Source organism: Bubalus kerabau, chromosome 13 (genome assembly GCF_029407905.1).
Source record: "Bubalus kerabau isolate K-KA32 ecotype Philippines breed swamp buffalo chromosome 13, PCC_UOA_SB_1v2, whole genome shotgun sequence".
Taxonomy (NCBI): Eukaryota; Metazoa; Chordata; class Mammalia; order Artiodactyla; family Bovidae; genus Bubalus; species Bubalus kerabau.
The window spans coordinates 23,254,424-23,267,930 of NC_073636.1; the positions used below are offsets into that span (position 1 = coordinate 23,254,424).

Genomic DNA, 13,507 nt, shown 5'->3' on the forward strand with positions numbered 1-13,507 from the left:
GACTCTCCATGAATGTTGAATGAATAAATTGTTGTCAGTTGCTACATAGACCTTGAATAGGTTTTATATATTTCTGTAATGTGTTTATTTTCTTGAGAAATTAAGCTTTTGCATTAGGCCATCTTGTTTCTGTCACAGTAGTAACTTGGTTCTTTGCTGCAAAAGTAGAGTTGCTTCATTTGTTTAGCTTCAAGTCTCACTTTTAATATAATTTTAAAATAGTAGATTAAAGTAGCTAAAGAGCTTAGATCTGTTTTCACCACAGTAATATTGGTAATTGATTTCAGTGCCCCATTTACTAAGGTTTTAAATTCCCTTAATTATGGTGCTTATAGTTTGTCACAACCATGCTTATTAAACAAATCTCATTTGATGGAGGAGACAAAGTAATGTCAACCAGTTATTCATAGATATCTGCTATAGAATTAAGAATAATATGAATGCTAATTGATTTGGGGGGAATATTCTCTCTCAAGAACGGGATCCTGCTGCTGCTAAGTCACTTCAGTCGTGTCCGACTCTGTGTGACCCCATAGACAGCAACCCACCAGGCCTCCCCATCCCTGGGATTCTCCAGGCAAGAACACTGGAGTGGGTTGCCATTTCCTTCTCCAATGCATGAAAGTGAAAGGTGAAAGGGAAGTCGCTCAGTTGTGTCCTACTTGTAGCAACCCCATGGACTGCAGCCTACCAGGCTCCTCCTTCCATAGGATTTTCCAGGCAAGAGTACTGGAGTGGGGTGCCATTGCCTTCTCAGGTTTATTCAGAATGATTTGTAGGAAACTAGGTTTTTTTTCTCTTCATAAATGTCCCCTTCTTCTTTCAAGGCAGGATTGAGGTAGAGATCTAAGAACAGGGATGAGTTATTTCCCAGACAGAACTGTTCCCCAGTCCCTCTGTGAATCATCTGAGATTAACTGTGTGTAATGAGGCATCGCTGATGGGAGAAGCTGTTGGTGTGAATAGTGTGGAGACTGAGAATAGTGGATCTAGATCATTCTAGATCTAATTTCTTTTTCATCACAATAGACTTGTTTTTCCTTCTTACCGAATTAGTTGGTATGTTATTTTTATACAATAAATTGTTACACCCCAAGATACAACAAATACTGCTGTTGATTTTGGTATTTGTTCCTAAGGAGGAGGGAATTTAACTAACTACTATATAGCCTTGCTAAGTAATATAAGATACATATTACAGATAAAACAGTAAGACTTTTTCCATCTCGAAGCATCCAGGCTACTTTGCAGATTTCTGTAAGTACCTGAAAGATGGCTGTTCAAGACTTGTAAGTGATAAACACATAAGGACATTAATATATGAGTGGTGAATCAGCCACTGGGGCTAAAAGTCATTTGCAGTATGCATCTTATTTACAAAGTGAAATGTATAAGCATTTCATTGAAACTACAAGAGAAAAAGAATCTGAAAAGTTCTCATTGAAGGAATTGGTATAAATGGACATGAATTTATAAGAATTTATTTTAAATTAAATGATGCTGCTATTTGATAATACCTTTATTTAGAGTGCTACCTTTTTATTTTAGTGAAAAATAAATATATAATTACTAACCTCTTCCCGTTTTGACTTTAACTGTACTGATTTTCCTTCTCATAAGTCTTAAGTTTTTCAACTTGTCTGTCATGGTAGTTTTTAGGAATTGGTTTATTAAAAATTCAAAATTAAAGTGTGTCCTTTCTTTAGACAATGTTGACAGTTTTATACTAACAGAGCAGGAACTTAAATCCATAGGTATGTACCAAACTCAGGCATGGTTCTAAAATAGATAATAGTGTTAAATTAATAATCCTAATGTAGCTTGGGAGCCTTCCCATATAAAGCAGCATTAGAGACCTGTAGTCACAGAAATGATAACTGAAAGGAATTCTCCATAAATGTGGATGGTTGGTGGGATGAAGAACTCGATCATGTTCTTATTGTATTTGTTTGAATTTGTTAAGACATGGTATGTTGGGTTTTAAGATTCCTTAAACTATTTACCTGTCAAGATTTAGAAGCCTACCCAAGTCTTTGATTTTTTTAAAGGCTATTTTCTACATCTGTGACACTTCTCTCTCACTGAGAGAAAGAAGAATCGGAGACCATATTCTCTGATTTATAACAATTCTCTAATTCTATAATGTATCTCTGTGTTACTTCTGGAATGGTTGAGAATAAGCATGTATATTCTGAATCTCCTACTCTAAACCAATTAATGTATGCATCTACTCTATCCTTTTCTCTCTCCTAAAAACATCAGTTGTACATATTAATAAAACAAATCTTGCAGGCTGTGAGTATCTGCAGTATTAAACATTCCTTCTCAAGAGTGTCTTGGTTGTTTTTCATTTGGCAAGTATATATTGTTTCTATATCTAAGATCCTGGTTACTTGCTTTGGGGAAATAAGTATATACTGCAAGTGGGTCCTGCCTTTGTTATTGTTGTCAGTCTCTAAGTTGTGTCCTACTGTTTGTGACCTCATGAACTGCAGCATGCCAGGCTTCCCTGTCTTTCACTGTCTCCCAGAGTTTGCTCACATTCATATCCATTGAGTCGATGATGCTATCTAACTATTCCATGCTCTGCCTCCCCCTTCTGCTTTTGCCTTCAATCTTTCCCATCATCAGGCTCATTTCCAGTGAGTTGACTCTTCACATGAGGTGTCAAAGCATTGAAACTTCAGCATCAGTCCTTCCAGTGCATATTCAGGGTTAATTTCCTTTAGAATTGACTGGTTTGATCTCCTCACAGTCCGGGGGACTCTCTTCTCCAGCACCACAATTTGAAGGCATCAGTTCTTTGGTGCTTTGCTTTCTTTATGGTCCAACTCATATCCATACGTGAATACTGGAAAATTTGACTATATGGACCTTTGTTTTGGGAACATAAAATCTAAAAGGAAAAGAACTGTGTATATAAATAATTTCCAGATAATAGTTATAACTTCTTAAATGATCTATAGTATAATAAGAGTTCAAGGTCAGAGGAAATTACTTTTATCTGCGGGAACGAGATATCCAGAGAATGGAACATTTTACCTGATGCTTAAAGTGTAGCTACTTGGAGTGGATTGATGTATATACCTGTTCCTGATAGAATAATATATTCATGTAATAACAGCTAAATATTTGGAATTATGCTTCTCATATTTTTCTTCATGATGCTTGTGGAGCATGCATCATGCTCCAAAAGTATTAGAAGCAACTAATATTTTTATTCCAAATTAGAAAGCTCATATTGAAAGTTGTTTCTAGGTGTGTCAAGATTTAGGAGACCTAAGAATCTGACCTTCTACCCAGATCAGTCCTTAACGGAACTATGGAGAGAGACCAAATCAGTGTAATAAACATATAAAATATGTGAGAGGAAATAATTTTAAACTAAGAAAACATTATAAAAAGATAGAAATTTTAGGTATGGAAGATTATAATGGTTAAAATAAAGAACACCATATATGGAATAAATAGCAATGCATAAAGCCAAGGAAGAAAATAATTAATGGGTAGGTCAGATTAAGGAAATCTATAGAAAGATGGAAAGGATCTGTATAAAAAAATTAAAAAAGAACAGGGAAGCCTGGCGTGCTACACACAGTCCATGGGGTCACAAAGATTCGAACTCAACTGAGTGACTGAACAACAAGGAGGATAGAAGTAGAATCCAGATAACAGGAGCCCCAGAAAGGCAGAGAAAGAATGTAGAAGAGGAAATAATGTGAAGAAATAAGGGAGATAAACTTTCTTTAAAAAAAAAAAAAAAAAAAATGAGGTCTTAGATTGAAACAGCTCTTGGAGTGCCAAAGAAAAAAGAGTGAAGAAAAAATTCTCATCTGGACACATTATAGGGAAAATGTAGAAATATCAAGAAAGGAAAGAATTCTAAAACATGGACTCTTAACTGTGAAGTGCTTCTTAAGGACATCGCAAAGGACTAAATAGAAGTGATTACTTTTCTAAGGAAATGGTACAACATATGAAAAGACTAGAGTTACAGGGATATTTATCATAGAGGAAAAGTGAAAGTACTGGGAATGTGAAAATTATACTCATTTCTTACGGTATCACCTAGATTTGATTGTTGAGTTTTATTTAGGAAGTTTATCTAATAACTTGAAAATATATCCTGGATATATTTTCCGGATATATCCAGGATATATTTTCCCAGACATCAAACCCAGAACAACAAGTTGTGTATTATTATGCATAAATAATGACTCTATGGTAGAAGATTGTCAATTTCTCATGATTCTTGTTTTCTTGGTGCTCAGATTCTAGTTGGATGAGTCAGAAATATAGAGAATAAAATATTAGACATAATTATCATAGTAACTATGTTAAAGATTTGAGAGTAGTTTTTTCCTTGTCTTCACTTTCTAAAATTGAATGTTGTTGTTACTTTTATGTTTTTATTTAAATAACAAAAAATCTTTCATGAAGAATGAATAATTGTTTTAACAGCTGCCACATCTAATAAGATTATGATCTTCATTTTACTGGACAATTTTTTTTTCCTACTATACCTTCTTTTTTATTAAGGTAAATTAAAAAATAAATCACTGTGTGATGAACTTCATGATGTTTCTCATCTAGGCTTATGATTGATACCAGTTTAGGTGTGTCTTATCTCTTCTTAGTTTAGTACTTTCCTTCATTAACCTGACTACCTATATTTTTTATACTTCATCTGAGCTAAGTGTTTAGGTTCCTGATATTAGCCTTGAGTAACATTTACATTACTTGGCAACATTAGTACACATCACTAGGAAGCTCTCAATTTTTGTCATGGTATTTCAGTTCTTCCTCCCCTTTCCCTGTCCCCACTGTAGTAGATGTCTTTGTCTTTTATTCCTATGAAAACCTTGATCTCTCAACACCCAGTTCTGCAACTGTGCTTGATTTGTATCCATCTTCTTTTCTTTCTCTCCAGTCCTTCTTACAGTCAAAGGCTAATCCTTACTTGTGATCTGGATCTCATCTATCCTTTTTATGCCATCATTTTATGACAGTGAGACCTTATCATTTTAGTTTCTTTACCCTCTCTTTCACTATCACTTATCTTTGACCATCTGCATCTAAACATGCTCTAGTCTTTCCTCTTGAAAAAACACCCCAGACTCTGTTTTAATCCCTTTCCTGTTTGTGTGCCTAAGCTTCAGACCGTTTTCCATGCGCACACCCCTGTTGAAGATCTTCTGTGCTTTTTCATTGAGAGAATTCGTGTCTATCGTCAGTTCTGGACCCAGTTGTAACCATTATATCTCAAATTATTACTCTTCCTATTCTTTCTATTCTTGAGGACATTTTTTAAGATTTTCACCTTTCATATTCCTTACCCTCTCTTTTATAATCTCCACTTGTTAATCTCTGTGTGCTATATCTATTTAATTTCTTTAGCGCTTTTTGTTCACTCATAATTTCTTTATTATTGTTTCTGTTTAGTGAATGTGTTTTTAAATTTTAGGAATTCTTTGTGCGTTTTTCTTTTTTAATGGACCTGGTCTGGTTTTTTCTTTCTTGTTTTTAAGAATTTAGCTCTGGAAAAGGTCAGTTTTCATTCCAATCCCAAAGAAAGGCAATGCCAAAGAAGGCTCAAACTACTGCACAATTGCACTCATCTCACATGCTAGTAAACTAATGCTCAAAATTCTCCAAGCCAGGCTTCAGCAATATGCGAACCGTGAACTTCCAGATGTTCAGGTTGGTTTTAGAAAAGGCAGAGGAACCAGAGAATTGCCAACATCCCTGGATCATCGAAAAAGCAAGAGAATTCCAGAAAAACATCTATTTCTGCTTCATTGACTATACCAAAGCCATTGACTGTGTGGATCACAATAAACTGTGGAAAATTCTGAAAGGGATGGGGAATACCAGACCACCTGACCTGCCTCTTGAGAAACCTATACGTAGGTCAGGAAGCAACAGTTGGCCCTGGACATGGAACAACAGACTGGTTCCAAATAGGAAAAGGAGTACATCAAGGCTGTATATTGTCACCCTGCTTATTTAACTTATATGCAGAGTACCTCATGAGAAAAGCTGGGCTGGAAGAAGCACAAGCTGGAATCAAGATTGCCGGGAGAAATATCAATAACCTCAGATATGCAGATGACACCCCCCTTATGGCAGAAAGTGAAGAGGAACTAAAAAGCCTCTTGATGAAAGTGAAAGAGGAGAAGGAAAAAGTTGGCTTAAAGCTCAGCATTCAGAAAACGAAGATCATGGCATCTGGTCCCATCACTTCATGGGAAATAGATGGGGAAACAGTGGAAACAGTGTCAGACTTTATTTTTTTGAGCTCCAAAATCACTACAGATGGTGATTGCCATCTGTAGTGATTTTGAAATTAAAAGACGCTTACTCCTTGGAAGGAGAGTTATGACCAACCTAGATAGTATATGGAAAAGCAGAGATATTACCTTGCCAACAAAGGTCTGTCTAGTCAAGGCTATGGTTTTTCCAGTGGTCATGTATGGATGTGAGAGTTGGACTGTGAAGAAAGCTGAGTGCCAAAGAATTGATGCTTTTGAACTGTGGTGTTGGAGAAGACTCTTGAGAGGTCCTTGGACTGCAAGGAGATCCAACCAGTCCATTCTAAAGGAGATCAGCCCTGGGTATTCTTTGGAAGGACTGATGCTGAGGCTGAAACTCCAATACTTTGGCCACCTGATGTGAAGAACTGACTCTTTCGAAAAGACCCTGATGCTGGGAATGATTGAAGGTGGGAAGAGAACGGGACAACAGAGGATGATATGGTTGGATGGCGTCACTGACTCGATGGGCATGAGTTTGAAATGAAAGACTGTAAATTAAATAGTTATGCCTCATCAGAATGATGAGGAATTTCATCATTTCAGTCTATTTCACTGTGGACTTACAGATTTGTATGGATTATAATCCGTTTGTTGTGATGCTCAAATTGTTCACAATTAGCCATTGGGAGCCCTTTAAGATGGCTCCATGACCTTCTTATAGGTCTCCACTGTTCTTTTAATACTTCCTCACTACCTGATACTGGTCAGTTGAGGGCCTCCCTTAGCTCCTAGAGGCTTCTTGCTCATCCTTGCACATGTGCCCCTAGGTGATGGTTTGAGTCCTTTTCGTACTTAGAATCTCCTTTGACTTTGCCTTCTGCTGCATTTCTCTTGCTTTCTCTTCTACATCTCCCACTGGCTATCCTGCCCTTCTTTGGTTTTTAAGGGCTCATTTGATTACACTGGGCCCATCCTTATATCCAGATAATGTACCTATTTTAAGTTCAGCTGATCAGTACCTTAATTCAATCTGCCAGGTGTCTTCAGAACAGTTGCTAGATTAGTGTTTGGTTGAATAACCAGGAGAGGGGGAACTTGGGAAACATCTTTCGAATTCTGCTTACCACAGCAGGATAATCTCAGGTTCTTATAGAATGTTGTTCTTTCTCTCATTTTTTATTCCTTTTCTTAGGTTCTTAATCATTTGAAATCTTTGTGTCCTAATCCTTATTTGCTGGTTCCTATTTTCTAAGGTTCTTAGAAGACAGTCAGATTTTAATGTTTATATATGCTAACTTGTGAGAAAGAGGATTGTTCTTCCCTTGTTTTCTAATTTTGGATTGCACTCTCATTTTCTATTCTGAGTTGAGGATGTATCCCTTCAGAGAGTGACAAGACTGCCTAACCCCTTCGTATGTTAATTTAACGTTTGGGATTTACCAGACCAGGAACATGGTGTAAATACAAACCCCCAAACCTATTTGAAGACAAGGCTGTCAACCTATTTGAATCTCAAGGCAGATTTTCCATCCTTTATTCAAAGCTGAGATCAAATTGGAAAAACTTTTTTCTCCCTGTGTATGCTGTGATTTTGGGGGTTTGTGTTTTGTGAGAGTCTTTTGGGGGTGGAGTTGGGAAGGAAAAGCTTAACTTTCCCCTCAAAGTCTAGCCCTTGTAAAGTCTAAACTATATAAACAAGGTCTTACCAATTTCAGCTTTTCCTCCATTGGAGACCCAAGGTTTAACTCTTTTCCTTGTGAGCATTAAAGCCACGCTCTTAGGTTTCGGACAGAGGCTGCTCTAGGGCAACTGTTAAAGCTTTTCCTCTTCATTTTGGCCCCTAAGGTTTTTTTCTTTCTTTAGGCTCAACCATTCATTTTTAGGTAATTTTAATCAGGAAGATTTTTACATTGCCTGATCTCCCTCATTGACAGAAACAAATTCCCCCATTGATTGATTGATTTTTTTTTTTTTTAACCCACTTCATACTGGCTTCTTTCTGCAACTACTACTACACTTAGGTCGGAAATAGCTTTCACATTGCCAAGTTCAGATGGGTATTTTCACTTTTCTTTTTTCATGATCATCTGACATCACTTCCCCTTCTCTTCTTCTTGCCTTAGCTTGGTTATCCTACTGTTTTGACCATTTGTTTTTAGTTTTCTTGTGGCTTCCCTTTCATCCTGATTTGGTGTTGAAATTCCTTGAGGCTCAGTCCTGAGCCTCTGGTTCGCTCATTCCATAATTCTCACCAAATTTAAGCTAAATAAAATCTTTGGCCTTAAGTATTGCAGTGATTAAAGTTAGCTCCCTGATTCCACTCTTCTGTTGTCTGTTTTTAAAAAAAATTATTTTTGACTGTGTCGAGTCTTTGTTGCTTTGTTTGGGCTTTCTCTCGTTGCAGTGAATGGGGGCTGCTTTTTGTTGTGGTGTACAGGCTGCTCGTTGCAGTGGCCTTTCTTGCTGCGGAGCACGAGCTCTAGGCACACAGGCTTCAGTGGTTGCAGCACGTGGGCTCAGTGATTGTGTACATGGACTTAGTTTGTCCACAGCACTTGGAATTCTTGGACCAGGCTTTGAACCGATGTGCCCTGCATTGGCAAGTTGGATTTTTATCCACTGTGCCACCGGGCAAGTCCCCTTCTATTGTCTTTTAAGGCATTGTTCACATTATATTCAAAGTGATCTTTAAAAAATATTATTCTGATCTTGTTACTCTCTAGGTTAAAATGCTTTAATAGTTTTCCATTACCGTGATTTTGGCAAGTCGTTTATTGCCTGCAGAGTTCTACCTGAACTTGTTCTTGGGCTGGATTCTAGCTTCATTTTTGAGTATCTTGTTTCTTTGCTTATTATACCACACAGAGAGTTAGTAGAAAAACCTCATCCAAAACCTTTGGGAGGAGAGAAACAGTAGTTTCCAGGGCCAGGTGAACAAGAACCTAATAGACTACTAGTAGTATTAGACTAACTTAGGTCTGACCGTTCTCTGCCGTGGTGGGCATGTGTTAAACGTGTAAGTTCCCAGCAGAAACGCTCCACATCAGGTTAGATCACATATTCATCCCTGGCCAGGAGTATATCCCTGATGGAAAATAGGGTGCTGTTTGAAAAAGAAATGGGAATGAATTCTCGGCAAGTAAAAATAGAGACCACCCCTAAGGATTTCAGCTCTTTACTGCTGATCCTTTTTTTTTTTTTCTTTCCTTTTTGTACTGTGAATCTTAATTAAGTTACCCTTCATATTCTGTCATAGCACATTCTACTTTTTCATCATAGCACTAATAGTTGTGTGATTATTTAATGTGTGGATCCGTCACTGTAAGCTCCGTGAGTGCAAGGATAGTATCTGTTTTCCTTTTTTTTAGTGTGTTTAGCAGCACATATTACATCTGATCATATAAGGCACATAAATATTTGTGGAATATTGTAAAATCAGGTCAATTCTGCAATATTCAATTGATATCAAAATGATATAAAACATTTTGAAATATTTTATAATGAAACCCAAAAATGTGTATGGTAAGTTAATAAAAGGATTAAAATTCTCTATCCAGTATATAGGGCTGCTGTATACAGCAAAGCCATAAGCTATGCACTGAAAAGTTTGAAAATATATAATTTTAGTGTTTCCCTCCTGTATCTAGTGGCTTATGAGTACTTATGAGCTCTGCTGTGAGACTGAGTTCTTGCAAGGAAGAATTCCTTTGTGCTCTTTGCTGTCTTCAGTGCCTTTTCAAATAATTAGTACCTCAATATTTGTTGAATGTTAAAATTACCCGTTAAATGGTAATGTTCCCTAGGTCCTGTCTTTAATCTTCTTCTGTTGATCACACTGAGAACTTCTTTGGGTGATCTCATTTTTCCATTCCTTGCCTTGGACCAGTGTCCATATCACAGGTTGTTATAATCAGTTACTTAACGGAGCCAAGTAGATGACATAAATGAATGAGGAAAAGGTGATGAATAATGAATGGAGGGGCTCCCATGGATTAAACAATCAGTGCCCCGTCCAGAACTCCAGTGGATTGTTGCTATTTCAGGATACATTATCAGGGTGAACAGAACTTCAGGTTTTTCAGAAGAAAATAGAAATCTAGGCTTTTTAATGTGAAGTTTCTGTCTTAATATGAACTATAGTTAGCAGGCCAGCAGAAAGCCTTTTTGAGTTTTCATGTTTATTCTATCTTTGTCATCCTTCTGACTCCTGTATCTCTAGACCTGACATCCTTCTGACATCCTTGTATCTCTAGACCTGATTTTTCTGCTAAGCTTCAGACTCCCCACATTCTCTTCTAGACCATCTAGGCCTTCTGTGTCCCATAGGCATCTCAAAGACTGTGATGTTCAACCTGAACCTCAAACATGTATTTAGGAAGTGGTTTCAGTTGTAAAGTCCGATGGCTGTATGAATTTGACTCTTGGTTCCACCATCTACTAGGTCACTAAACAGGTTAGTTCAGTTCCTTAAACTTGTTTGCTCATATGTAAAATGGGAGTAATAGTACTTCATTGGTCTGTTGTGCTAGCACAGTGACCTACACGTAGTAACAAGTGCTGGGTGCTCTCAGTTGCTGTTCCTGCTTCAGTGAATGCTGTTTACCACTCTCACACCCACTTCAGTTCAGTTCAGTCACTCAGTTCAGTTCAGTCACTCAGTCATGTCCGACTCTTTGCGACCCTGTGAACCTCAGCACGCCAAGCCTCCCTGTCCATCACCAACTCCCGGAGTCCACCCAAACCCATGTCCTTTGAGTCGGTGATGCCATCCAACCATCTCATCCTTTGTCATCCCCTTCTCCTCCTGCCCTCAGTCTTTCCCAGCGTCAGGGTCTTTTCCAGTAAGTCAGCTCTCTGCATCAGGTGGCCAAAGTATTGGACTTTCAGCTTCAACATCAGTCCTTCCAATGAACACCCAGGACTGATCTCCTGGGTGACTGGAGATGGACTGGTTGTATCTCCTTGCAGTCCATGGGACTGTCTTCTCCAACACCACAGTTCAAAAGCATCAATTCTTCAGCGCTCAGCTTTCTTCATAGTCCAACTCTCACATCTATACATGACCACTGGAAAAACCATAACTTTGACTAGACGGACCTTTGTTGGCAAAGTAGTGTCTCTGCTTTTTAATATGCTGTGTAGGTTGGTCATAACTTTCCTTCTAAGGAGTAAGTGTCTTTTAATTTCATGGCTGCAATCACCATCTGCAGTAATTTTGGAGCCCAGAAAAATAAAGTCAACCACTGTTTACACTGTTTCCCCATCTATTTCCCATGAAGTGATGGGACCGGATGCCGTGATCTTAGTTTTCTGAATGTTGAGCTTTAAGCCAACTTTTTCCTTCTCCTCTTTCACTTTCATCAAGAGGCTCTTTAGTTCTTCACTTTCTGCCATAGGTGGTATCATCTCCATATCTGAGGTTATTGATATTTCTCTCGGCAATCTTGATTCCAGCTTGTGCTTCCTCCAGCCCAGCGTTTCTCATGATGTACTCTGCATATAAGTTAAATAAGCAGGGTGATAATATACAGCTTTGACGTACTCCTTTTCCTATTTGGAACCAATATGTTGTTCATGTCCAGTTCTAACTGTTGCTTCCTGACCTGCATACAGGTTTCTCAAGAGGCAGGTCAGGTATGCCCATCTCTTTCAGAATTTTCCAGTTTATTGTGATCCATTTACTGGTGCTTAAGAGTTATTCTTGACTCTTTTCTGTTTTTTTATTCTTCAAATATAATTAGTTTCCAGTCCTGTGAATGTTATTTTTGTAATGTCTCTTTATTGCTGTTGCTTTAAGTTTTTAAAAAATAATATTTTTGCTCATCAATATTACTGTAGTAGCCCTTAACAGCTTTCTCAGTCTCTTTTTAAACCTCTTTCCCAGGCTGTTCTCAGCATTGTGCCTGCGGTTTATGTTTTGCTGAAACACAAAATCTGGTCACACCAAACTTCTGCTTACAGTCCTTCAGTAGTTTCCTATTGTCTCTAAATTTCTAACACATTAATTTTTACTGTTCTTGATTCCTGCTTATTTTTTAGCCTCATTTCTGCTTAGGCTGCATGGGTGGTACATATAAGCTCTTGGAATCTACTTGGCTCTTTGTGGCATGTTTCTTCCTCAAAATGCCCTTCTCCTCTGTCCTGCAGCTTCTTTAGGAATGGGCTTTACAGGTACCCTTCTCACCCACAGTCTTTCCCTCCAGGTTTGGGTCAGATGCCCCTCTTTATGCACTCCCAGCCTCCTGAGGATGTCTCTGTCACAGTGCTCTTCACAGTCTTTTGTAATTGTCTCTTTTTTCCACTAAGCTTCTTGAAGGCAGAGACCACATATCTTGAATGGCTTTGTATCTTTAGGGCTTAGAATAATGTCTGGTAAGCAGTGAGCTCTCAGATGTTTGTGGAAATAAATGCATTTGTTGAGTGAATAAGTAATTATCTTTTTTTTTTTTTCCTGGAGAAATGGTAGATATAAAAAGGGTCTTAGGAGCCTCAATTATAGCTGTAAGACCTTTAAAAATGTCCCAATTTTTTTTTTATTCCCCTTGTTTGAAGATTATAGGTACTTTTATATATATATTATGAATTAATAGTATTTGTATTTTTTAGACACAAAGTAAATTGTACTGTCATTATAGATAACTAGTTATTGCCTTCAAGGGCTGTGTTTTCTCACTGTTTTTGTTTTTTGTTTTTAATACAGCCCGCTTAGATTCTTTTTTCCCCTGCTTTCTCCTCTGTGTTAGGTTCTTAGGGTCTTATTGCCTCCCAGGAGCCCTGGTTTATTACAAGATTTCTCAGTTTCTTTTGCTGTTGACTCTAAGGGCCAGATAATTCTTAGTTCTGAGGAGCTGTCCAGTTCATTGTGAGATGTTTAGCAACATCCCCTGGCAATTACCCCTAGAGGAGGAAATGCCTACCTTCTCCAGTACACTTGCCTGGAAAATTCCATGGACAGAGGAGCCTGGTGTGCTACAGTCCATGCGGTCACAAAGAGTCGTGACAGGACTGAATGACTGAGCCCACACACACCATTGACCTATCAGATGCAATAGCGCGTCCTAGTTTTGACAACCAAAAATCTCTCCAGACACTGTCAAGTCTCTTGTGGAGCGAAATCACCCCTGATTGAGAGCCCACTGGTTTATATGGATTCCTGTCTCTTAACCTGTATCCTTAAAGAGCCTTTCCTTGGACTCCTAGACATCAGTATAAGAACATGAGCTCCAATCTTTTTAAAAGAAACCCACAGAGCA

General features: G+C 38.0%; 1 protein-coding gene across 7 annotated transcripts in view; it reads left to right on the forward strand.

Annotated features, from left to right (window-relative positions):
- The window catches only part of MLLT10 (MLLT10 histone lysine methyltransferase DOT1L cofactor), a 212,590-nt gene that overhangs the window by 166,758 nt on the left and 32,325 nt on the right, over nucleotides 1-13,507 (forward strand). The window lies entirely within an intron of this gene.